Genomic DNA, 22,315 nt, shown 5'->3' with positions numbered 1-22,315 from the left:
CTGAATGGGGATACAGTGCAGCATTAGGCCATTTTCAGGCCACACCAACATATTTAGCCAACCTTCCTATGGACCAAGCATATACATTTTCCTCCTCTGTCATTGTGTCACAGGGAATCCCCTGAGACCACAGGTGAGAGCTGAGGGAGAGGTATCAGAGCTATAGGAGTAGGGGTCTGGACCACTTACCTCTGCACCTACATGAATCCAATCCTGGATCAAATGCTTTCAGATGATGATTTATCTACCTGGCTTTATGTCTTGGTGGTCTGACAGAACAAAGTGATGGGCAGTTCTGGCCTCAGATGTCCCATAGAAACACTGCATTTCTACCGGAGCTCAGTAGCAAGCCAGAAGTTACTTTTTTTTTGGCAGGGGGGGGAGGGGGAAGCCATGCTGCAAGTCATGTGGGATCTTATACCCCGACCAGGGATTGAACCCACACCCCCTGCAGTGGAAGCACGGAGTTTTAACCACTGGACCACCAGGGAAGTCCCCAGAAGTTACTTCTTGAGCTGCTTGGATCTGGGTGGGTTTGTAGTTTTCATGAAATTTAAAAAATTCAGCCATTATATCTTCAAACAGTATTTCTGTCCTCCCAACACTCACCTCTATTTTCAGGGACTCCAATTAACATCTATACTAGGCCTCTTGAAGTTGTCCTACAGCTCATTGGTGCTCTGTTCATTCTTTTCCAAGCTCTTTTCTCTCTGTTTCATTTAGTTTCTTTTTTCGTCTTCAAGTTCACTAAGGTTTTCTTCTGCTGGGTCTAATCTGTTGTGTTTGTTTTGGTTTGGTTTGGTTTTGGGTTTTTTTTCTGTTTTTTTTTTTTTTTTTTGCTGTGTTGGGTCTTAGTTGCAGCACGCAGGACCTTTCCTTGCAGTGCGTGGTTTTCTCTCTGGTTGTGGCGCATGGTCTTCTCTCTGGTTGTGGTGCATGGTCTTCTCTCTAGTTGTGGCGCGCGGGCTTCTCTTTAGTTGTGGCATGCAGGTTTTCTCTCTCTAGTTGTGGCCTGTGGGCTCCAGGGCACGTGGGCTCTGTAGTTGTGGCGCATGGGCTCCAGAGTGCATGGGCTCTACAGTTTGCGGCATGCAGGCTCTCTCTCTGAGGCACACGAGTTCAGTAGTTGTGGTGCACAGGCTTAGTTGCCCCGCAGCCATGTGGGATCTTAGTTCCTCGACCAGGGATTGAACCCACACCCCCTGCAGTGGAAGCATGGAGTCTGCATTGGAAGGCGGATTCTTTACCACTGTACCACCAGGGAAGTCCCTGGGTCTAACCTGCTGTTGATCTCACCCAGTGTATTCTTCATTTCTGACATTGTGTTTTTCACCTTTATTTGTTTGACTTGGGTCTTTTTTGTATCTTCTATGTCTCTACTTAACATGCTCAGTCGTCTTCTCCCTTTAGCAAGCCCCCACGGACACCTCTTCCGCGCCAGGCCTTGTTGCTGGGTGCAAGGGAAACAGAAGTGATAGATGTAGAATTGTGGAGTCTTGTCAGAAAAGTCTTCTGAGAAAAGCCAGTGTCCAGGAGATCAGAGGTCACTGTCTATTAGCCATAGACAGTATCCCCGACCCTCTGTGGACAAGGCCAAAGGGGACCCTGCTGGGAGGGAAGGCCTGGATTCCACACTACTCTTCCACTGCTCAGCTCTGGGCCTCAACTTTCTATGGGTATAAAGGGAGCTAGCCCATATGTCTCCCGGGTCTTTTGGGGACTCGGATGAGACAAGGAGGGGCAGTTTGGGGGCAGGTGCTCATGTGATCTCTAGTCTTGCCTCCAGGTCACTGGCAGGTGGCCTGGTCTCACCAATGCCCTGGTTCTGCAGAGGTGACTGTGCTCTTTCAAGCAGCATCAGCAGGCCAGGCTCCAGGCATCAGGCAGCGGCCGCGTCGATGGAGCCTTATCGGGATCCACAGGCCCAGCTGTCCTGGCCCTGCCCTGGCTGCCAGCCCAGCCCCAAACTTTGCCCGTGGTCCCGGGCACCCTGGCAAGGGCTTCTGGATGCAGACCAGCACAGGGCTGGGCACAGGGGGCAGGGTCCGTCCGCTGGAGGAGTGGGCGAGGCGGGCAGGGAGAGGCCCCCAGCCTCAGGCTGAGCAGGGCCTGGAAACTACCCTTTGGTAAGCCCTCCTGCGCATCGCACGAATCTGGCCCGCAGGAGACCTCCACGAGCCTGACCAGCAACAATGAATGAGTGACGGAGCGGCTCTGGGTGAGCGGGCGCCGCTGGCACGACGGCCCGGCCTGCTTCAGCGACGAGGCATGTGGGGCTGCGACTATCCGTCCCCACACTTTGGCCCCTGCTTCGTCCGAAGGGGGAGGACGCGGCCCCCGAAGTCCGTCCCCGGAAAGGCGGTGGCCAGAGGCGGCAACCCCTCCCGCCCAGAGCCCGCCCCACCTCTCCCGCCCGCTCTCAGCCAATAGCAGCACGCGTTGCTGGGAGGTGCAGCAAGGGCTGGGCCTATGGGGGTGGTGCGTTGTTAGGCTGCGGCGCAGCAGGCCGCACCCAGCTCGGGTTTCTGGGGCTGTGCGGAGGGCTGAGGGGGCGGGAGGCCGGGCGAGAGGCCGGGCGGGCGGGTGGGGGTTGCCGGCCGGGCAAGCGCGGCGGACAGGGGGCGGAGCCGGAGCGGACGGGCGGCGGCCGCGCTCAGACCTGGTAGCCCGCGCGCTGCCCGCGATTCGACCCTGAGGTGAGGCCCGTGCGCAGGACAGCGGCAGGCCCGGGGCTCCAAGCCGGGCGGCGGGGCCCGTGGCGGAGGCGCGGAGGGTGGAGGCGGCCCCGGGGGCCGTCCTGGGCGGGCGGGGGGGGTGTCCCCGCCGTTCGGCCGTCGGCCTTGACTGGCGCAGAGGGGCCGACGCCCTGCAGACCCGTCGTCGCACGGGCTGGTCTGTGGGAACGCCTGGGCAGCTCGTCGGTGGACTGGGTGGTGGGCTTCGGGCGTCCGTGTGGGAAAGGAGGATCTGGGCCGGACGTTGGGTCAGCGCGGTGCTCGCGGCCGCCGGGTCCGTGGCCCGCAGGGCTGAGGGCTCCAGGGTTCGAGCACAGACGTAGACAGACGCGGGCATCCGGATTCTGCCCGTCTGCTCTCGTTTTTTTGAAAAAACGACAGCTTCTGCCCAAAGAGAAAAGCCACATCTGCCTACGGATGGTAATAGGGTTGTCCTGCAACTTTATTAGAGAAGGAGCTGTTGGTCATCTCGCCCTCTCCTTCCTTCCTTTCTTTTTCGTTTCTTTTGGTGGGGCGGGGGGGGGGGGGTCAGAGGGTCTCTGCCTTTAGCAATTACTTTTATTTTTGCTCTTGTAATTCATGGCTCAAGATATTTTACAGGTCTTTGTGTTCACTTCATGCAGTCTTACCTTAAAGTAAGTATTATGGTTAACCTGCAACGGCTGGTGGTGTGACCATATGATTTTATGCCTAAATGACATAAAGCAATTTGTCGTATCCCCAAGAACCAAAAACATAGCTGAGAGCGGTGTGCAGTGCTGATAAGTTGTTACAGAAAGGTTTTTTTGCGGGTGAAAAATTGGTTAAATCTTAATGGGGATAGGAAGTAGTCTGTCTTCTTTGCTGAACACATCAGTAGAAGCCCCCAGTGAAAACGAGTCGGAGTCGGTGAGCTGGGGTTCAGCAGGCACCAAAGAGGGGAGGGCATCCCAGGCAAAGAGGGTGAATTGTACGCGGGTGGGATTGTAATAACTGCAGTCTTTAGTTAATGGGCAAGTGCCAGCCCACGTGTAAATTACTTTTTAAAATCCAGAATCTTAGTATTCTGACTGTGGGTTAAACTAGAATAGTAAAGTTGTTTTTTTTTTTTTTTAGCATCTTTATTGGAGTATAATTGCTTTACAATGGTGTGTTAGTTTCTGCTGTATAACAAAGTGAATCAGCTATATGTGTACATATATCGCCATAGCTCCTCCCTCTTGCGTCTCCCTCCCACCCTCCCTATCCCACCCCTCTAGGTGGTCACAAAGCTGATCTCCCTGTGCTATGCGGCTGCTTCCCACTAGCTATCTTATATTTGTAGTGTATATATGTCCGTGCCACTCTCTTACTTTGTCCCAGCTTACCCTTCCCCCTCCCCGTGTCCTCAAGTCCATTCCCTAGTAGGTCTGCGTCTTTATGCCCGTCTTGCCCCTAGGTTCTTCATGACCATTCTTTTTTTTAGATTCCATATATATGTGTTAGCATACGGTATTTGTTTTTCTCTTTCTGACTTACTTCACTCTGTATGACAGACTCTAGGTCCATCCACCTCACTACAAGTAACTCCATTTCGTTTCTTTTTATGGCTGAGTAATATTCCATAGTAAAGTTGTTTTTTAAGGAAGTGGATGGTTTTGGCAGTCCCAGCTGCTTTTCAGAGTTTTGACGTGGGTTACAGCAGGACAAATGGTATGATTTGTTATACTGCTTGTGTGGTTTTAGCTACAGAGGCTCACTGAATGACAGGAATCTAAATTCTACCCAGTCTCCAAAAGGTGGGATAGTTTCCTTTCTAAAATATAATTTATACAGCTCACCGTTTCTCCTTTAACTCTTTGATGCTATCCGATATTGGTAAGGTTTTGTTTGGTATTCAGTTTTTTGTTATTGATTTTACTATAAAAACTTTCTTTAGATTGGTTTTTAGTTTTTAGTTAGTTCTTTCAAGTAGTCCTTGTATTGAATCAGAAAATACTGAAATGCTTTAAAAGATACTTTAAAAAAATTAAAAAAAATTAAATATCCAGCCAGTGTTAAAATTTTATTGATCGTCATAATTTTTTAACAGTTTGACAGTAAATATATAAAATACATTTTTATTATGTGAAACTTAGAGTTTAACTGGACTTGTTTATTTATTTATTTTGAATTTTTGAGTTTTATTGTATTTATTTTTTTATACAGCAGGGTCTTACTAGTTATCTATTTTATACATATTAGTGTATACATGTCAATCCCAGTCTCCCAATTCATCACACCAGCCCCACCACTTTCCCCCCTTGGTGTCCATACGTTTGTTCTCTACTTCTGTGTCTCTATTTCTGCCCTGCAAACCGGTTCATCTGTACTATTTTTCTAGGTTCCACATATATGCGTTAATATACAATATTTGTTTTTCTGTTTCTGACTTACTTCACTCTGTATGACAGTCTCTGGATCCATCCGTGTCTCTACAAATGACCCAATTTTGTTCCTTTTTATGGCTGAGTATGTGGACTTGTTTATTTATTTTTACATGTTTAATTCTTCCCACACATGTAGAGAGACTAGTATAGTAAACGTCTCTTTACCCTCATCCAGCTTCAGCAGTTATTAACTCATGGCCAGTTTTGCTTTATCTGTACCCCCAAACCCAGATGTCATATCATTTTAGCCGTTAAGTATTTCTGTATGTATATCTATATACATCTTTTAAAAAAGATAAATACAGATACCACTATCACAGAATTCCTTATTACCTTCAAATATCCAACTAGTGTTGAAATTTTCTTGATTATAACAGTTTGAATCAGGATCCAAATGCTATTCATACATTGTGGCTTACTTTAATCTATAGGCTCCTCCATCTTTTGTTATCTCTTGTAATTTATTTGTTGCTGAAATTGGTGGTTTGTCCTGTGGAATTACACACAGTCTGGATTTTATTCTTCTGTAGTTTACACAGAATTTGCTGTAAATGTAATCTAATTTAGTTAGAGCTGAAGGAGTAGTCAGATTCAGGTTTGATTTATTTTTGGCAAGAAGACTTCATAGGTTAGTAGGCAGATAAGGATTAGTAGTCTTTTTTTTTAAATTGAATATAGTTGATTTACAGTGTTTCAGGTGTACATCAAAGTGATTCACATATACTTTTCAGATTCTTTTCCAATATAGGTTATTACAAGATACTGAATATAGATCCCTGTGCTATCCAGTAGGCACTTGTTTATCTACTTTATGCATAGTAGTGTGTATCTGTTAATCCCAAATTCCTAATTTATCTTACCCTATCCCCCTTTCCCCTTCGGTAACCATAAGTTTGTTTTCTCAGTCTGTGAGTCTATTTCTGTTTTGTAAATAAGTTCATTTGTATCATTTTTTTAGATTTCACTAAAGTGATATCATATGCTATAATATGTGTGATATATCATATGTCTTTCTCTGGCTTATTTCACTTAGTATGATAATCTCTAGGTACATCCATGTTGCTGTAAGTAGTCTTTCTTCTTGTTAGGAGCCCTTGATGCTCAATGTTTAGAGTCATTATTTCATTAGGCATTAAAAAATGTTGATATTTTAATTATATAACTTCATCATTGATTAACTGAATATTTCTATAAAGAGTAATTTCCCCTCCTTCATAATTTGGTTATCTTGAATTATAACTCTTTAAGGAAAGGCAAGATAAATGCTTAATTCTGCTCCATTTTTTATTAGTTTTCAAAATAATGAGTTGGTGTCCTCTAAAAATAGTCAATGAATTGTGTATATGTATTTGTGTCCTTGTGAACTCATGGATTTAAATGTATTTGATATGGTTCAATTCATTGTAGATCCTTATTGAGGCTCAACTTGTTCCATCGTTGTCCAATAGGAATCTGTTCAAATCGGCTCCTAAATCCTTTAGACACAACTCTTAATAGTCTTTGATTGCTCTTCTTTCTGGTATGACAAACTGCACCAGGCTCACCTTGTACATTTCCTGTCCCAGCCCTGGAATCATCATTTCTCCAAGGGGCCTTGGTTTCTTTTAATGAAACAATAGTATTTAGTAATCACAGTCTGTGCCCTGGAGTTGTTCATTGCTACTAAGTTGATCATTGTTTCTAGGTCTTTTCAGTGCACACATCATGGATTACTGACACTTTTAGTTGTAAAGCAAGAGGACAGAATTCTATTTAACCTTCTTGATCTTGCACCTGTACCTTTTTTTTCTTCTAAGACAAACATCTTGATTCTAATTACTCATTGTTTTATCCCACACTGTACATACTTCAGTATCAGAAGAGTAATACGAACACTACCACCAACTGATATAAAGTATTTAAGAGGTTTTTTTGCATCCTTATTTGGAATATGTAGTCAGATTACTGTGTTTTAAAGTCGCTTTGAATAGTTACTCCATGATTTTGCCACCACTGGATGTATAGTGTTCTTTTTTTTTTTAAGAAATTCACGTTCTTTTATTTATTTATTTATTTATGACTGTGTTGAGTCTTCGTTTCTGTGCGAGGGCTTTCTCTAGTTGCGGCAAGCGGGGGCCACTCTTCATCGCGGTGCGCGGGCCTCTCACCATCGCGGCCTCTCTTGTTGCGGAGCACAGGCTCCAGACGCGCAGGTGCAGTAATTGTGGCTCACGGGCCCAGCTGCTCCGTGGCATGTGGGATCTTCCCAGACCAGGGCTCGAACCCGTGTCCCCTGCATTGGCAGGCAGATTCTCAACCACTGCGCCACCAGGGAAGCCCTAGTGTTCGTTTTTTATTTTGCTTTCAGTGTTTAGGAATTGCTTTTATTTTTAATCTTTTTTTCTTTCTTTTAATTGAAGTAACTTGATGTACAATATCATATAAGCTATAGGTAGTGATAAACAATTTTTAAAGGTTATACTCCATTTATAGTTATTATAAAATACCGACTAAGGAATTGCTTTTTGTCTTGTTTTTAGATTCCATGTATAAGTGGGACCATACGGTATTTGTCTTTCTCTGTCTGACTTATTTCATTTATCATAATGTTCTCGAGGTTCATCCATGTTATAGAATGTATCAGGATTTTCTTCCTTTTTAAGGCTGAATAACATTCCATTGTATGTAAATACCACATTTTGTTTATTCATTCATCCTCAGTAGACAGTTGGGTTGCTTCCACATTTCAGCTATTGTGAATACTGCTGCTGTAAACATGCAGGTACAGATATCTCTTTGAAACCCTGCTTTCAGTTCTTTGGGTTATATACCCCAGAGTGGAATTGCTGGATCATATGGTAATTCTGTTTAAAAAATTTGGGAGAACCACTGTACTGTATTCCACAGGGGCTGTACCATTTTACATTCCCACCAGTAGAGCAGAAGGGCTCCAATTTTTTCACATCCTTGCCAACATTTGTTTTCTTTTTATTGATAGTAGCCGTAATAGTCATCCTAATGGGTATGAGGTGGTATCTCGTTGTAGTTTTGATTTGCGTTTCCCTAATCCCACCAGGCTTTTTTTCACTTACCATTTGGCATCCATGCCAGACTATAATATAGACATATTTCTCATTCCTTCTTCCAGTTGCATTGTGCTCCTTTATGTGGTTGTACCATACTTTATTCAAGAAGATATGACTGCTTTTTAATGAACATTCAACACAAATATCTTGTCTGATAATGGCATTTTTTTCTTTTTTATAAATTTATTTATTTATTTTTGGCTGTGTTGGGTCTTTGTTGCTGCGCGTGGGCTTTCTCTAGTCACAGCAGGAGGGGGCTACTCTTCGTTGCAGTGCGCAGACTTCTCATTGCGATGGCTTGTCTTGTGGTGGAGTGCAGGCTCTGGGTGCGTGGGCTTCAGTAGTTGTGGCTTGTGGGCTCAGTAGTTGTGGCTCGCGGGCTCAGTAGTTGCGGCCCACGGGCTTTAGAGCGCAGGTTCAGTAGTTGTGGCGCACGGGCTTAGTTGCTCCGTGGCATGTGGGATCTTCCCAGACGAGGGTTTGAACCTGTGTCCCCTGCATTGGCAGGCGTGTTCTTAACCACTGCGCCACCAGGGAAGCCCTAATTTTTTAAGAGCTTAGTTGTGAGAAATAATGTTCATGGCAAATTATTAAAGGCCCATCTGTTCCCTTAAAGCAGGAGTTGACAGACTTTCTGTAAAGGGCCAGATTATAAATATTTTAGGCTTTGAGGGCTGTATGATCTCTGTTGCAACTACTCAGCTCTGCTGTTGTTGCATGAAAGCAGCCATAGATGATATGTAAGTGAATGAGCATGACTGTCCCATAAAACCGTGTTTATGGATGCTGAAATTTGAATTGATTTTCATGTCTATCATATATTTATGTTTCATATAATTTTTTTTAGCCTTTAAAAATCAAAGCTTGTGATGCTTATAAAAACAGGCAGTGGGCTGGATTTGGCTTCAGGCGGGGCATCATTTGCTGATTTCTGCCTGGAGTTTAAATTTTATCGTTAGATCAAATTAGACATCTGCCTCCTGGACTTAATTGTTTTGTCTGCCAGTGGACTTTCTTTCGTTGCATCCTGCTTTGGTCTACAGTAAGGAACTATGTAGGAGAAATACTGTCCTGAGATGCCACATGGTATTGGTTGCAGGGCTATCACTGGGGGCTTTGTCCATTATAATAAATGAAATAAGGACTGTTCTTTCTTCAAGAAATCTGCTTTACTCTTCTTTGAGTAGAATTTTCAACTTCATTATTCTAGTTCTATCCCAGAATGAATTTTTATATTTCATGTTTGTCCTTTAGTTTAATATATTTCAGCTATGGTTCCATAGTAAGAGCTACTTGGAGTTAGAAACACCTGGTTACACCTAGTTGTATAACTTTCTTTGCCAAATTAATATGTTTTAATTTAATTTTTATTTTATTTTGGAGTATAGTTGATTTACAATATTGTGTTAGTATCAGGTGTACAGCAAAGTGATTCAGTTATACATATACATACATCCTTTTTTTTCAGATTCTTTTCCCATGTAGGTTATTACAGAATATTGAGTAGAGTTCCTTGTGCCATACAGTAGGTCCTTGTTGATTATTTTATGTATGGTAGTGTGTATATGTTAATTCCAGACTCCTAATTTATCCCTCCCCTGACCTTTCCCTTTTGGTAACCCTAAGTTTGTTTTTGAAGTCTGTGAGTCTGTTTCTGTTTTGTAAATAAGTTCATTTGTATCATCTTTTTAGATTCTACATATAAGTGATATCATATATTTGTCTTTGTCTGACTTACTTCACTTAGTATGATAATCTCTAGGTCCATCCATATTGCTGTAAAATTTGCCAAATTAATCTTAAGCTAGCATTAAACCTGGCCCGGAGGAAGAACCCAAGAAATGGCAAAGCCCCTTGCCTACCCTCACCTCCATCACTTCTTCCACCTCTTATCCTTGGGCACATCACTTCTCTTTTTCTGAACTTAAGTTTCCCCATTTATGCAGTGATGATAATATCTTCCTTAACTACTTCAAAGAATTTGTATGATGATTAAATGAAAAAGTACTTTGTAAGCGATAGGTGCTGCTCAAGTGTGTGATTTATTATCACATATTTAGAATATACTTGGGGGCAAAAAGGAGAGAGGAAGCATTGCTAATGGTGCAGTAACTTCTCTTAAATTCACCCCCAACAATTATTTATCTCATGCCTTTTGGGTGTGAAGCATTGTACTGAAAAAGCAGATGCTATACATATTGTAGCTCATCTTGCCAAATGAGATGATACTGTTTGAGAAAATGTAATGCTTGTAATTCAGAGGTGCCGTTGCCACAGAAGCTTACTACACAAAATTATAAATTTGAGCCAAAGGTCTGGAAACTCAAAACCTTGGGGCAAAATCTTTTAGTTTTACTTTAAAGATGTTGCTTCACTGTCTTTTTTTTTTTTTTAAATAAATTTATTTATTTTTTGGCTGCGTTGGGGTGTTCGTTGCTGCGCATGGGCTTTCTCTAGTTGCGGCGAGCGGGGGGCTACTCTTCGCTGCAGTGCGTGGGCTTTTCATTGTGTTGGCTTCTCTTGCTGCGGAGCACGGGCTCTAGGCACGTGGGCTTCAGTAGTTGTGGCGCATGAGCTCAGTAGTTGTGGCTCGTGGGCTCTAGAGCACAGGCTCAGTAGTTGTGGCGCACGGGCTTAGTTGCTCTGCGGCATGTAGGATCTTCGCGGACCAGGGCTCGAACCCGTGTCCTGTGCATTGGCAGGTGGATTCTTAACCACTGCACCATCAGGGAAGCCCTTCACTGTCTTTTTGCTTGCATCACCTCCTACAAGCAGTCTGCTGTCATCCTTATCTTGTTCTTCTACATAACATGTCTTTTTCTTTGGCTGCTTTTAAGATTTTCCCTATCACTGGTTTTGAGCAATTTTATAGTATTTTGATGTGCTTTTGTATTCAGTAGTTTTTTCGTGTTTCTTGTGCTTGGGGTTCATTGAGCTGCTTTCTTGGATCTGTGGGTTTATAGTGTTTGTCAAACTTGAGAAAATCTTGGCCATTATTTTTTCACATTTCCTTCTCCATGTTGCCTTTGAGGACTCCAGTCCCATTCATGTTAGACCATTTAAAGTTGCCCCACAGCTCACGGATGCTTTGTTCATTTATTTGTCTTTCCCCTTTATGTTTTGTTTTGGTTGTTTTTTATTGCTGTGTCTTCATATTCACTACTCTCTCTTCTACAATGTTTAATCTATCATTAATCTTGTTCAGTGTAATTTTTCATCTTACATGGTGTAGCTTTCATCTTTAGAAGTTCAATTCGTATCATATTTATATCTTTCATCTCTCTACTTGAGATTTTGAACATATGTAATACAGTTGTACTAACTGTTTTAGTGACCTTGTCCACTAATTTTAACTTCCCTTTCAGTTCTGGGTTGGTTTGATTGATTTATCTCTTCAATATGGGTCATATTTTCCTGCTTCTTTGCTCGTTAGGTAATTTTTTATTGGATTCCAGACATCATAAATTTTACGTTGTTGGGTTCTGAATTATTATTTCTTCCTATAAACGTTCTTAAGCTTTGTTCTGTTATGTTAGCAGTAGGACTTTAAAATTTTTCCTGCGTTGGAGATGGTGAATGGCAGCATTTTCTTTTTCTTTTTACATAAATTAAATTCCTAGCTTCCTTGAGATCTGAAGTCAGTGAAACAACAACAACAACAGCACTTTTCTTTGAATCATATATATCATTTTGTTTTTTATTTTCCCCCATGCTTTGGCAAGTTATTTTGGCAAGTAGAAGGGATGTCTTTTTTTGAATTTCCTATCGTCTGCGGTTTTAAAAATTGAATCTAAGATTTGGTTAAGTAGCAGACAGATTAAACATGCTAATACTTGCTTAGTTTGTTCAGTGCTTGCTGGCTAACACATGGCTCCTTAAAATATTTAGGTATCTTAACATAGCATAATATTAAACTTTAACAAAACTGTTTAATAGTTAATGCTTGTTCTGACCTTCTACATGCAGGAAACTTGAGTTGGAAGGAATGAAGGGAAGCAAGTTTAACTCAGTTTTGCCCTTTGAGCTTTATTTATTCCAGAAGTACCTTTTTAAACAAGTGTTATGACTAATGTATAATATTGTCTTTGATATCTGTTAGCTTCAAAGTGTTGAGCATATTTTGACATGATTTTGTATGAATTTAAGCTACATAGGAAAAGAATAGCATTTTTAAATACAGTAGGACTGGAGTGTGGAGGACACTTTTTTTAAAATTAATTAATTTATTTGTTTTTATTTTTGGCTGTATTGGGTCTTCGTTGCTGCTCATGGGCTTTCTCTAGTTGAGGCAAGCGGGAGCTACTCTTCGTTGTGGTGCGCGGGCTTCTCATTGTCCTGGCTTCTCTCGTTGCAGAGCATGGGCTCTAGAGCACAGGCTCAGTAATTGTGGCGCACGGGCTCAGTAGTTGTGGCGCACGGGCTCAGTAGTTGTGGCACACGGGCTTAGTTGCTCTGCGGAATGTGGGATCTTCCCGGGCCAGGGATTGAACCCGTGTCCCCTGCATTGGCAGGCGGATTCTTAACCACTGCACCACCAGGAAAGCCCACTTAACTTTTTTTTTTTTTTTTTTTTTTTTTGCCCACTTAACTTTTAACTGAACAGTGTCTTGAGAGCCTAGTCTGCCAGGATAAAATGACAGTAATTTTTAAAATGTTATTTTGCAAGCATATTTTCCATTCTGTAGCTTTCATTAACTTGCAGTCTCATCTCTTCACCTATAGTTATTGAGCACCTACTATACGCTGGGTACTATTCTGGGCACTGAACAGAGCAGGGAATGAGACACATTTTCCTTTCTTGGGAACTTATATTCTAGAAAGAGAGGTTAGGTAATAAAGAAATACTGTAATGTCAGATAGTAACAACTGCTGTGAAGACCATGGAACTGGTTAAGGGAACAGGATAAGGGAATGGAGAATGGTGGCAACAAGGATCTGTTTCAGATTGGGGAGGGAGGTAGGCTTCTCTAAGGAGGTGATATTTGATCAGAGATCGAATCTGTGTACTTTTGGGGGGAAAGCATCTGGGCAGTGGAGACCCGTCTCGCTGTATATGGTTTCTTGTTGCCTGTTGGTGGGGGCAGGCCATGTAGGCTAGACATCTGGAAAAGAAAACCCTCGTGGGCTGTGAACTAGATGGGGAAGCAGAGCAGGTGCTGTTTGCCAGTTTCCCTATACTTGTGTAATGCCTGGCACTGGGTAGTGTAGATATGAAATTGATTTTTTTGGTGGAGCCCATCTAATAATGGCAAAATTATTGTTATTAGTAGTAGTGTCATAATTAAATAATCATTAAGTTTAATAATAGCCATAGTTAATTTTTATTGAGTACTCCATGGGAAGTATTGTTGTTGTCCCATTTTGCAGACGAGGGAGCTATGAGACAGGTTAAGTATTATAACTTGCCCAAGAGCACACAGCCAGAGTGGTGGTGTGTACATATACCTCCTTTAAAAAATAAATTGTTACGCATAATGATATTGATTTTGCTCCTCCTTAATACATCTTGGCGAATACTCAGTAGCAGCACACATAAATCTATTTTGTTCTCTTTAATAGTCTCAGGTATTTCGTCTTAACAATACAATTTATTTAATCACTGCTGTATTGATAGGTATTAGCTTCCACATTTTTACTGTTATAAACTTTTTCAGTTAATATTCTTTGTCGTTGGGCACTATGAAGTATATCTGTAGATATAGTCTCAGAGGTGAAATTGCCTGGTTCAAGGATATTTGTACTTTTAGTTTCCATAGCTGTTTCCAAATTACCCTCCTAAGGAATTATGCCAGTTTATATTCCCACCAACTTACATGTATTCCCCACATAAGAAAGTGTTGACGTGTAACAAAGAGGTAATCACAGTACCTATCTTACACAGTTATTGTGAGGATTAAATGAATTAAATGCATAAAAGCTACCTAGTAAGTGGCTGCTATATATTACTAATATAATTATTAACCATGTTTCTGAACCTTATTACCAAAAATATTATAAGCCTAGGAACTGTTTCAGGAGGTTGGAAAAGGGGGTTTATACAACTGACCGTATATGCTCCCCAAATACTGTCCCCCTTTCAGAACAGCTTAGCTCTGCGTCGAGGCCTTGGGAGCTGTGGGGGCCTGGGAGCTTCAGGCTGATGTGGGAATCGAGCCCGCAGGCACATGCGGACAGGACCGAGGTGCCCTCAGAGGCAGCGCACAGTGGGTGTTGACTCCATGTGTGCCTCCGCGGCACCCTGCAGTAGCAACCTTCAGTGTTTCCGTGGGGAGCAGGAGGCCGGCGCTGGGAGGCACCTGCAGAATACCCTGTCTCAAACACTTTGTTCTCCCCTTCTCTTCATCTGATAAGGCTTAGTTTAAATTTGCCTTGTGCACTGACTTACGGAGAATGATTCAGGGAGCTCCTCAGCGAAGCAGACAGTTTTTCTCATCCGCACGCTGTTGTTTGAAATGTCTTGTGGAGGAGACAAAGCAGTGTGGTGGTAAGGAATGAGCAGGTCTTCAGCCAGAAGGTGCGAGTTTACTGCAGGTTCACTGAGGGTTACCCAGCAGTGGGTGACAAAGTCACTTAACTGATCCCAACCTCAGTTCTCTCTCACAAAATGAAGCAGTTATAAGATGCAAAGGAGAGAATGTTGTGAAAACCCTTTTGAAAATGCAAATGCTGAAGAACATATATGTTCACACAAAAATTGGTATGTGAATGTCCGTAGCAGTATTACTCTTAATAGCTGAAAAGTGGAAACAAACCCGGTAATAAAGAATGAAATACTGATACATGCTGCAAATGGATGAACTTGGAAAAGGTTTTGCTAAATGAAAGAAGCCAGAGAAAGAGGTGGTAGGGGAGGGGAGGAATAGGAATGGGGACTGACTGCTAATGTGTGTGGGGTTTCTTTTTGGGTGTTGAAAATGTTATAAAATTAGATCGTGATGATGGTTGCACATCTCTCTGAATATACTAAAACCCACTGAACTGTACACTTTAAGTCGGTGAATTTTATGATGTATATCAATAAAGCTGTAAAAATGCGAATGCTGCATTAGGCATTTTATTCTCACTGAAGTAAGTTAGTTGTCAGTTACTGGTATAATGCTGGGTATTAGGGATATAGTGTCTGGATGCAATTTGCCACTCAAACTGTGTAGCCCTGGATCAAGCTGGTGAAATTCTCTGAACTCACTTTTTTTCTTCGGTTGAAACAGAAGTAGTAATAGTAACAGTCTTGTCTAACTAGAAGTGTTGTGAGGCCACAATGAGAGAACTTTTGAATGCGTGTGGTACATAGGTATGTTGTCAGTGTGCATTTCCTTTCCTTTCTTCCTTTTCCAGTGTATAGACCAGGGAGAAGCAGATGTTAAGTGGGAAAGGCACAGAAAGGCAATAAAGAGTCCTGTTTACTAGCTACTCCCACTCTCTCTTTTTTTTTTTAATAAAGTATGTGCAGAGAGATTTTTGTTTTGTTACAGCTGTATGTATTTGCAGCTTAGCAAGAACTTTGTGGTTAAGCCATGCTTTCCAAGATTAAAGAATGTTTTAGTTAATAGGCCAACCTTGTTCCCAGGTGATACCATTAATCAGGTTATTATTGCATAGAGCTTCAGGCAAGAAGGGAGGGTAGAAATGATTCTTGAGTCTCATAGAATGAACTCCCTTTAAGACTGAGTGTCTACTTCAGTAGGAGAGATATGAAGGTAGTCTGTCCATCTTTAGGGGAACTAGATGACCCCTCCATCCAGATACTCTCTATCTCAGTTTATTCTGAGAATCGTCCACAGGAACTGAAGCACAGCGTACATTGACAGTGTAACCACTGGGAATGTCCCTGACCTAGGATGTCTGGAATATTGAATGTGCTCTGTTTTCTGCATAGGGTGTTTGATTAATTGTTTTGGAAAGCAGGGAATTTCTTGAGGGAAACATTTCTTTTCCAGCTTTTCGTCAAGCGATAATAGTATGAATTTTCTTTGTCTCTAGTTTGTAAATGACAGTAGTCACATTTAGGAGATGTATTAATTCACTGAACTTTTAAAAAGGCCTTTAGTGTGCCAGGCATTGCACTAGGCATTGGGAATCAAACATAACAAGAACACAGGTCCCACTTCAAGGGCTCTTGGCTCTTCAGGTCAGACAGAGAGGAAGCCCATGAGGATGAGTACACAGGAACTCCTGCTAGGGCTTTCTCCGTAGGGACGTGAGGTAGATCTGTTAAAGGTGTCCAGATCACTGAGATGTTTCATATCACTCACTCACAGTTATTTTTACCATTTCTATTTTATAAAAATCAAGCTAGCCGTTTTAAAGTATGTTTTACTTTTTCTTGGTGGATAGTTTTCATTTTGATTGCTTTGTGATGCACTAGGGTGAAGTAGAATCCTTATGAAAATAGTGCAGATTTTGCTGACTACAACTATGGAAGGCTGCCAGTACCTTTTTCATAAAATGAGTTACTTGTACGTTATTTCAGCTCTTGACCCCAGATTTTATTGTTCTGTGAAAACAGCCATGACATCATCTTTTTTTTTTTTTTTTTTAAGGCACAAAGGAAAAATCCACTTTTTGGTATATTGCCTTCCTTTTTTTTTTAATATTTATTTTTTGGCTGCATTGGGTCTTAGTCACGGCACACGGGATCTTTCATTGCAGCGTGTGGGCTCTCTTGTTGTGGCATGCAAGCTCAGTAGTTGTGGCACGTGGGCTTAGTTGCCCCACAGCATGTGGGATCTTAGTTCCCCGACCAGGGATCGAACTGGCGTCCTCTGCATTGCAAGAGGGATTCTTAACCACTGGACCACCAGGGAAGTCCCCCATGACATCATCTTTATTCTCAGTAAAAATCAAGGCTGAATGATAGTTGCAAGAATAGATAAACATGAATTCCATTGTATGTGATGTATGTTTTTTTCCCCTTGAAGGAGCATGTGGTTTGTGCTTTTATTTTTTATTTTTTGGCTGTGCCTCACAGCTTGCGGGGTCTCAGTTCCCCATTCATTTCCGGACCACAGCAGTGAAAGTGCTGAATCCTAACCACTAGACCACCAGGGAACTCCCATAAAATTTAATTGTCTTGGAAAGCAGGGAGGTGCAAGGTTCTCTATACTTCTAATGATCTTTTGATTACATTATTCTTTTTTTTCTATTTACTGTTTGCTAATTTTTTGACTGCTTTGCCTGTTTTAATAATTGAGCGATGCTTTGGTGTTAATCTACCCATTATGGGTTAATCTATCCATTTTGATGGTAGATTTGTCAATTTTTCTCCGAGTTTTTATAGTTTTTGCTTCATATGTGTTGACACCATTTTTTTTTTATAACTTTTATCAGATGTTTATTTATTTATTTATTTATAGCTGTGTTGGGTCTTTGTTTCTGTGCGAGGGCTTTCTCTAGTTGCGGCAAGCGGGGGCCAATCTTCATCGCGGTGCGTGGGCCTCTCACTGTCGTGGCCTCTCTTGTTGCGGAGCACAGGCTCCAGATGCGCAGGCTCAGTAATTGTGGCTCACGGGCCCAGTTGCTCCGCGGCATGTGGGATCTTCCCAGACCAGGTCTCGAACCCGTGTCCCCGGCATTGGCAGGCAGATTCTCAACCACTGCGCCACCAGAGAAGCCTCCTGTTGACACCATTTTAATAGGCATATATATGTATCTTCCTGTTGAACTGAAATTTTTTATCATTATTTAGGATAGCACTTCCATTCTAAAGTAATGCTATTATTTTCCGTGGTCTTTATTGTCTCACATTAATATAGATACTCCAGCTTTTTTTTTTGGTTGTTGTTTGCTTGGTATACCTCTTTTCATCCATTTACTTTCAAACTTTCTATGTTCTGTTCTTACGTTTTATGGGGATGTGAGCTTTTTTGTGGCTGCTATAACAAATTACCACAAACTTGGTGCCTTAAAACAAGAGAAATTATTCTCTCACAGTTCTGGAGGCCAGAAGTCCAAAATCAGTATCACTGAGCCAAAATCTCAGTGTTGGAGGGGACATAGTTCCTCTAGACCTTCTAGAGGAGAGAATTTATTCCTTGACTCCTACGGCTGCCAGTATTCTTTGGCTATAGCTGCATCACTCCAATCTCTGTGTCCCTGGTCAAATTGTCCTCTTTTATGTCTGTGTAGCCAAATCTCCCTCTGCCTCCTTTTTGTAAGGATACTGGTGATTGCATTTAGGGTCCACCCAGGTAATCCAGGATAATCTCACCATTCCCAATACCTTAATCACATTTCCACAATCTTTGCAATGTGAAGTGACATTTACAGGTTCCAGGGATTAGGACTGATTTCTTCGGTGCCCATCCTTCAGCCTACTACAATGGGTATTATATCTGGCTTTTAACTGGCATAATACATTTACATTTATTGTGATTCTGATAAATTTGTACTTCTTCTGTCATCATACAATTTGTTTTCTATTTGTAATTTTTTCCCCTGCACTCTTGCCTTTTTGAACAACCAAGTTCTTTTGTTTGTTTTTCATTATGTACTCCGTTTGGTTTGGAAATTACATACTCTATTATGTTCTTTTTTTTTACTTTTTTTTTTTTTAAAGGAATTCCTTTTATTTTTATTATTTATTTATTTATTTATTTATTTTTGGCTGTGTTGGGTCTTCATTTCTGTGCGAGGGCTTTCTCTAGTTGCGGCAAGCGGGGGCCACTCTTCATCGTGGTGTGCCGGCCTCTCATTATCGCGGCCTCTCTTGTTGCAGAGCACAGGCTCCAGACGCGCAGGCTCAGTAGTTGTGGCTCACGGACCTAGTTGCTCCGCGGCATGTGGGATCTTCCCAGACCAGGGCTCGAACCCGTGTCCCCTGCATTGGCAGGCAGATTCTCAACCACTGCGCCACCAGGGAAGCCCTATTATGTTCTTTTAGTGGTTGCCCTTGAAGTTTTGCCATGCATATTTAACAAAGTGAAATTAATTTCATATTCCACTACAAGAGAAAACAAAGATGTTAAAATACTTTAATTCCGATTAAACTCAATGATCGAGTTACATGCTACTCTGATCCAGTATTTTAGTCTAGCCTTTTTTTTTTTAGCCTTATAAATTGGACAGTATCATCACTATGTTTTTCAAAAACATTTTTAGATTTACTTTCTCGTTTAACAATTTCTTTACTCACGATGCTTATTGCATTTCTGATTTTTTTCCTGGGATCATTTTTTCTTCTTTAAAAGCTCCTTTACTATAGGTCTGTAGGAGTTACCTCTGTTTTTGTTTATCTGGAATGACCTTATTTCACATACATTCTCGAAAGACAGCCTTTCTTTGTGTAGAAATCTAGATTGACAGTTATTTCCCTTTCAGTAGTTTCTTTACTTTTGTTGTTTCTGTTACAAGTTTGCCAATAGTCTAGTTATCATTCCTTCATAGGTGATGTCTTTTTTTCCTCTGCTTTTAGAAAATATTTTTTTGCCTTAGCTATTCTGCAGATTCGTTACAGTATTTATGAGGCATGGATCGCTATTTATTTTGCTTGCTATTTGTGGATTCGTGTCTTTCAGTTATGTAAAATTGTCAGCCATTCTCTCTGGATACTGATTCTTTTCTATTCTTTATTATCTCTGCTTATAACTCAGTAAATGTATAGTAGATTTTCTTATTCTGTCCTTCATATCTTTTCTGTGTTAATTTGCATCTCCTTGTCTCTCTGTGCTGGTTTCTGGATAATATTTTTAAAATCTATCTTTTAATTCACTGATTCCTGTATGTAAACAGGAATCTCTGTCAAAGCTGTTATTAATTCATTAGTTGATTAAACATTTTTTTTTTTCAAATTATTTCATTTCTAAAAGTTCTCTGTGGTTTCTTTTTCAGCTCTGCCTGCTCATTTTTGGTAGTCTCTATGGCTTGTCGTATTTATGATTAATTTGTTTTTTAAACATTTCATACATAGTTATTCTGTGTTCTGTGTTATAATTCTAGTATTTGAAGTCTTTGAGGGCTTGGACCTGTAATTTATTTTTTTCAATGCCTGTTGCTCATGGAGATTGTTTTTGGGTTTACTGAATTTTTGACTTGGACCTCTATTTGGTTGATCTTAACCTGTGGAAAAACCTGGGGAGTCAACACTGAGGATGTTTTTTCCTGAGAAGATTGTATTTACTTCTACTGTGAGCCAAGGTTATTCATCCTGAGACCATTTCCATCCCCTTACAGAGTTCAGCTCATCAGTTCCTCCTTTTTTGCCTCTACCAATGCAGATTTTTGTTGTTTGACCTCTGGTAATGTCACTTTCTGTGAGTGATTCCAATTCAGAGTTCTAGTTTTAGTCTCAAGGTTTTGGCTGTTGTTGTTGTTGTGGTTGTTGTTTAGCCCTTGGAGGTTTTATGTATTTCCTACTTGCAAATAACATTGGAAAATAACATTATGGAAAATCTTATCTTAGTGGTAGGGCCTCAAATATTTCTTACTTGAGATCTCCAAGTGGTATTTATTAGTAATGGAAATAGTGGTTGTGTATTGGTTTAAAACTTAAGCATATTTAGTATGAGGTGATTCTCAAATGCACAGTTAGAGTTCAGTGGAGTGAGTGAGGTGTTGATGTTCTTGGTACAGGAAGGAGCTGGCTACAGGTTGGCCAGCATATGAGACTTGGCTAAAGTCATTTGCTCAGTTTTATCATCGTAAAATGATCAGGTGGCTTCTCAAGTTCTTTCTGGTGCTAAAAATGTGTACTTCCAAGGTTTCTTCTTACTGCTTTTTATTTCTATTATATTAATTTAAAAAGCGTTATTTAAGATCTGTGTTCAGAGCATTGTGTTAGGAATTTTGGAAGGTAAAGCATTGTAATAGCTGCTGCCTCAGTAAGCTTGCAGTCTAGGAATTGTATTAAAAACTGACAATAAAGAACAGTGATAGAGTCTGTAAGAGGGAACTCTAAAAAGTGGTGCGGCTGTGTGTTCCCTGTGCATGTATCGAGGAAGACAGTTAATTAGTGTCCATCATAGAATGTTCTTCCAGTGTTCTTTTGAAAGAGCTTGAGTCAGTCTTTAAAGATGTTGCTGCTGCTTATAATAATAATAATGACTACTATTTATTCTATTGTTTACTGTGTGCCAAGCACTGTATGAAACTTTTGACATAAATTAACTCATTTAATCTTTTTTTTAACTTTATTTATTTATTAAAAATATTTATTTGGCTGCGCTGTGTCTTTGTTGCAGCACGCAGAATCTTTGTTGCGGCATGCAGGCTCTTAGTTGCGGCATGTGGGATCTAGTTCCCTGACCAGGGCTTGAACCCAGGCCCCCTGCATTGGGAGTGTGGAGTCTTAATCCCTGGACCACCAGGGAAGTCCCAACTCATTTAATCTTAAACCAAGGAAGTAGCTAATAATATCATTCCCACTGACAGATGAAGAAACTGAAGCATAGAGAGAGGTGAAATGTGCCTAAGGTTACATAGCTAGTAAATGGTAAACTGGGATCAGAACCCAGGTAGCTTGGCTTTAGGGTCTAAACTCTAGATATGAATTGAGCACATTTATTAATCAGTTAGCATTGAGAGGCTAATGGAATTTTGATGAAGACCCAAGCCAGATTCTTTCTGTACCAGTGTTATCTCACATATTTTGGAAATATAAACAGGATAGGGTGCATTAAAGTTCACTTAAATTTGTTCAGTTGAACAGATGGTTGGTTGACTTATCTTTAGTTGACTCACCCAGAGTTGTTTTCAAAACCACACCCAAGTCTCTTTCAGTAAGTTACAGTACAGTATTGGTTTAGGGGTTGAGTTAGAGTGAGAAACTTCACTTATTAATTTGTGCTCCATGTGTTGATAGAACACAATAGTTTTAATAAAATATTTATATAATATTTTAAATATTTTATAATATTTATAAAATATTTAATAAAATAAATATTCAATAAAATGATGTTTTTTAACTTTTAATTGGTTAAACTTAATGTTCTTGAAGTTTTTGAAATGAACTTTTTTTAGCATGTTACTTTTACATCCTCATCAGATACTAGATAATTAAAATATTTCCTGTTTATAGGGTACCCACTATGTGCCAGACATTGTGCTAGATATCTTACACTTATTATTTCTGATTGCCCCAACAACCTTGGAACATGACTTGAGTATATTTTATTACAAATGAGGAAACTGAGGT

At 40.9% G+C, this 22,315-nt stretch overlaps 1 protein-coding gene across 16 annotated transcripts in view; it reads left to right on the top strand.

Moving 5' to 3' along the window:
- Nucleotides 1-2,593: 2,593 nt before the first annotated feature.
- The window catches only part of ADD1 (adducin 1), a 76,819-nt gene continuing 57,097 nt past the window's right edge, over nucleotides 2,594-22,315 (top strand). For 14 of the 16 annotated variants that reach the window (XM_036853699.1, XM_036853700.1, XM_036853698.1 and 11 more), the window contains exon 1: nucleotides 2,594-2,696. The gene's annotated coding sequence lies outside the window, so the exon portion shown is untranslated. Of the gene's footprint in view, nucleotides 2,697-2,844; nucleotides 3,156-3,346; nucleotides 3,371-22,315 lie in introns of those variants that run through there. The other 2 variants (XM_036853692.1, XM_036853691.1) reach the window with 2 other exon arrangements.

This window comes from Balaenoptera musculus, chromosome 5 (assembly GCF_009873245.2).
Source record: "Balaenoptera musculus isolate JJ_BM4_2016_0621 chromosome 5, mBalMus1.pri.v3, whole genome shotgun sequence".
Taxonomy (NCBI): Eukaryota; Metazoa; Chordata; class Mammalia; order Artiodactyla; family Balaenopteridae; genus Balaenoptera; species Balaenoptera musculus.
Note: the sequence above shows the minus strand (reverse complement) of the source record. Positions and strands in the feature narration are given on the sequence as shown.